Source organism: Octodon degus, unplaced genomic scaffold (assembly GCF_000260255.1).
Source record: "Octodon degus isolate 3935 unplaced genomic scaffold, OctDeg1.0 scaffold00217, whole genome shotgun sequence".
NCBI lineage: Eukaryota > Metazoa > Chordata > Mammalia > Rodentia > Octodontidae > Octodon > Octodon degus.
In genome coordinates, this window is record NW_004524793.1 from 352,527 (window position 1) to 357,761 (window position 5,235).

The 5,235-nt window shown below is 34.1% G+C and overlaps 1 pseudogene; it reads right to left on the reverse strand.

The window, feature by feature from the left end:
• Positions 1-4,494, reverse strand: part of LOC101573170 — an 8,858-nt pseudogene extending 4,364 nt beyond the window's left edge.
• Positions 4,495-5,235: the final 741 nt, after the last annotated feature.

Sequence of the window (5,235 nt, forward strand, 5' to 3'; positions counted from 1 at the left end):
GGGCAGAAGACTAATACCTAAATTGGATACAGAACCCTCCAGCATTAGATCACCCCAAATAAAAGACCCAATCAAAAATGGGCAACTAAAAAGAATAGACACTTAGAACTAATGAAATACAAATGGTCAATAAATACATGAAGAAATGCAAATCAAAACAATGCCGAAATTTCATATTACCTCAAGAAGGACCTTCGTCAAGAAGTGAAGTAATAACAAATGCTGACATGGCTGTTGAGAAAAAGAAACCTACTTGTGGGACTGCAAGCTAAACTAGCACATTTATGACGGAAATCAGCAGAGAGATTTCTAAAAAATGTAAAAGGCAGAACACTTCTACTGGACCCAGAGAGTCCCCTTTTAGGTATCTTTCAGTCAGAGTTAGACAGATCATACTACATATCACATTATGATATGTCTATACACATATCATAGTGTATACACATATCATATCCATGTTTGTAGTAGCACAATTCATAGTAAATTTGGAATATGGACTACGTTACCATCAGTGAATGAATGCATGAACAAAAGTGTGGAATTGCACACAGTGTAGTGCTCTGCCATGAAGGAAAAGAAACATCATTTGCAGGAAAATGGTTGTATCTTGAGTCCATGCATTAAGTGGAATAAGTGTGACATACAAGTTTAATATCACATGTTCTTCCTCTTACCAGAAGTTCAACATATAAGTAAAGAGGCAAACAAAAGCTACATAAGAGAAAATAGGGAGATAGATCTTTTGGAAAAAGGGAGAGAATCAATACTTGAAGGAAGGGGGAGGAGACCAGGGATATGAACTTAAGATGTGTCATGCTGGCCGAGGAAATAGCTCAGTAGAATAAATGCTTGCCTGGCAAGCATGGCGTCCTGAGTTCAATCCCCAGTACTGGAAAAAACAAAAACAAAAACAAACTAACTAGCAAACAAACAAAAAACAAGATATGTCATGCAACTGTACTAGCTCCCCAAAAGGAATGCAATCATTACCCAAATTTATACAAATCAAAGATTAAACATTTTTTTAGATAAAAACTGAAGGAAAACAATAAATGGCTCAATATTTCTAGGTTTTATAATTAGGTCAGTTGTGACGCTATTAGCCAAGACATTAATACAATTTAGTAGTAAAACAGCTCTGATTTTAGTGTGATAAGCTTAAACTTCCCACACATTTCAAGACAAGCACAAGCAGGTAGTTAGCAAAAGGAATTTAACAATTTAGTGGAATCCTGAGTCTGAGTAAGGAGTATACACAGATGCTGAAATATCGTGACATTCTAACAATAATTATTGCAACAGTTAAGGAACATGAAAAACTGTAAATATTTTTATTTCTTTTGAGTTCTTACACTAGGGAGACTATATAATATTTACACATGTGGATCTAGTTTATTTCACTTGTAAGTATATCTTTAAGTGGCATCCACTTAAATATAAAGGCTTCATGTTTATCATTTTTTTTATTGCTGAGTAACGCTCCATTGTATAAAAATACCACATCTTTTCATCCATTCCTCAGGTGACAGGCATCTTAGTTGTTTCCACAATTTGGCTATCAGAAATTGTGCTGTTATAAACATAGGTGCACATATATCACTATGATATGAAGTTTTCAGTTCCTCTGGGAGGATTCTCAGTAGGGGACAACTGGTTTAAATGTGATTTCATGTTGGATATTCAGACAGATTATTGTTGTGAGGGTCAGCTCAATAACCGATGTTATAGGGTAATAATATCATTAAGCCTCTCTTTGGGAGGGTTAACAACTTAAGTTTGCAGACCAAAAATTAGGGAAAAAGAACAGTTTCAAGAACAGCCAACAGTTTGGCCCTAGTCTTTCAAGGTCAGTGAGGACTCAGGACATCCTATAGTCCTGAGTGTAACATCCTATAACTCAGTTGGGTCCCATATTTTCTGATCGAGGTGATTATGGGGCCAGAGAGGAAAATGATTGATGATGTATAGTGTGCCTAAAGAGAGTCACATGGAGGAAAAACATTCTCTCAGGCTTTCACAGAAAGCAAATTGGTCAAGGAAGGGCTGTGACTCATCCACATGGCTGACCCTGACAAAGGATCTACAAAGTACAGTACAGGGTTTCAGGGCAAATCCTGAGGGGATTTGACTGATCTTGTCAGATACAAAAGTTACATTTCTTGTTATATAGGTTTTGCTTTATCTTGGTCTTATCCATCCAACAAAAAAGTATAAAATCAAGGTATGAAAAATAAAGCCATGTTAAAATGCTAAGCTGTAAAAGGCTCAAGTCAACAACTTCTAACATTGCCAGTCCTACAGATAACCCAGTACTATTATGGACTACTGAACTATATTGGATTACTTTGCTGAATTCATGCACCTACAATATTTAAATGACAATGGAATATTCTGACAAAACTAAACAAGAAAAGTGGATATAAATGAAGGACCATTTTGTATCTGTATATACAAAATAATTAGGATATATATGCAGCTACTTTCTCTTAATTCAATGTGAAGAAAGATTTGTACTAACATGTTTGTACAGGATACCGTGTCTGCATCTTGTACTATGAATAGCCACTATGAAGACAACAATATGCAATATATTTATTATTGTAACTCTCCTACTGACCTGCTTTGAAACTGTCTCATTGGTATTTGTTTCTCAATAAAATTAATTTAAAAACCTGCAAATAAGTACAATGGAGTCCAAAGGGGAAAAATTTTACAGAAAATGCATTTTTTACTAATTTTATATAAGTACATAATTTTATTTCCAAAAATGGCTATGTTATCCATAACCATGTGTGAGTTCTTTCCTAAAGGTATTTGATAAAATGCTAAGTTGCATAAAGTAGAAATAAACAAGATTGAAATGGAGAGTTTGAGTTGCAGCTCCATGATTCTTCTGTACATGGTCACAGGCAAGGCACAGTTCTATGTGTACTATATATGTAAAATAAAGGCACATTCTCTCTGTGTAGGCCTGCACATTATTTATAACCTACATTCCTGCTCTATATGTTTATTATTCACTCCTCTCCTTTTCCTTTGGATATCCATGTTCTTGGAAATGATGAAACACTTCTAGTGTGTGTCCCACAGGCTGAGTTTAAATGGAACACATATTGGCAAAAATCATGCTAATACTTTAGTAATTTGAAATCTTTCCCCAATTGCAAATTGATTACTGAAATTTACAATTAACAAACAAGAAATGAATAGGATTTAGGCAATCTCCGACTTTCCGACAGCTTATTTTAAATTGACCTCAAATTGTTTTTTTTTTTTTAACATATATTTATCACTTTTAAACGTGTTAATTGTGTTGCAAGCACTGCAGCTGGGATTAATTTAGAGCGTTTGAATTGCCTTCTCTACAGCTGGCGAACACTGAAGCAAAGCTGTGAAATAAGCTCTGCTAAAAGAATGAGCTAGTTTGCAGTGTTAATTATTCAACCCTTTCCTTCAGAATTCCTTCTAAGAAGTACGGTCAGATTATGAGAGAAATTCTTTTTCTCATGGACAGTAGTATGAGCTGCAATATGAAGTTTGGATAAGGTGCTGATTTATGTGTATCCCAGTTAGCAGGCTAAAGCTCCCAGATATTTGGGGGAAAAGCAATGAGTTCCAGTTTACAAGGTGACGAAGCCAAAAATTATCTATTATTTCAACATGACTAACATAAGTGAAGAAATCAATCAATAAATAGGGAAATTAAAATGTATGTGTGACAGAGTGCCTTTATTTACTGGGTCACTCCTTTGTTTATTTATTTATTCTTCCTTGTGTTCTTTATTTCTACCTAAAAAAGAAACTATTCTGGAAACTATTCTTGGAGACTCATTCTATTCTTGTCACTACCGCCCTACAAGATTTTGTATGCACAGAAAATATAAAGCGATTGTTTCAGTTTACGGAACATTAATAAATGCGATCCATACTGCAAGTACCTCACTTCTCAATATTACATTAGACCTTAAGACAGCGTATGTAGTTTTGTAAGTAAAAATTTGAGTATTGAATAAGAACAGGAAAAGCAGAGGGTAAATATGCCGTCTGATAGCAATTACTGCTTAAGTTAGAAATGGATCACTCAAGTAAAGTCCTGAAATTGAATATTGATTACTCAAAGGAAAACTACTCTAAAACATTTGATTCGGTCTGGACTTGATATTTTTTTCCTTCTTTATGACCACAGTGTATTTAATTATTTGAAATTGAGTATTACTTACAAAGTATTAAGAAAAATCAAACTCACAAGATGTTTTATGATATAACAGATGAAAATGTGTTGACCAATTGCTGTAGCCCAAATTCTCAGTAAATGACTCCTATTTTATGTTTCTGTAAATTTTCTACATCAAGTTGTGAAGTATAGTTTGCTGTAGAGATATTAGCATAATAAATGACATTTACCTATGACTCCTCTTCAAAAATGATCAGCTAGTATTCAATATTTTTAACTATAAATATCCTTACCTTTTCTACCTTTTTGTTGTAGTTCATTGTAGCAGATATTAAGTACTTCACCCTCTATCTCTCTACACTCTGAATTTTACTTGTAGCAAAAATAAAATTTTATTTGATATTTCTTTTTTTCTTTTTATTTTTGTCTCCACAATTGTCCTATAAAGTGAAAGCTATGTCTGGTGTTTGATTTAAGTAGGAATTTTTTTTTAAATAGGAATTTTTATGTCTTCCTTCCCATAGTTATCTTTTTTCTGTTTGTCCTGTATCACTACTTCTTGTCCTTGCTTGAGTGGTTGATTTTTGAAATCTTTTCATAACTGTAGATTAAAATAATATAGATATCTAGACATATAGGGCCTTTGATCAGAAATGCTCCACTCTCCTCTAAATTTATTTATTTGTTTATTTATTTATTTTAAGAGTAGAAGGAATTGAGGGGCTGGGGACTTAGCTTAGTGGTCTAAGCACCTGCGTGGTAAGCTCACTGAAACTGGGCATGGTGACACATCCCTGTAATACTACCATTAGGGAGACTGAGACAGGAAGATAGCTACAAGTCCAAGCTGAATACAGACACCCTGAGACAGGAAGACAGATATGAATCAGGACTGCATAATGAGACCCTGTACCAAATAAATAAATAAATGATAATTTTAAAAAAGAATAGGAACAATTCATTGAGAGAAAGAAAGTTTCTGTCTGATGGGGCAGAAGGGGGCACAGAAAGTGGATTGCCTTCTCTTCTCAATTTAAAGTTTTACTTTACATGCTATATAT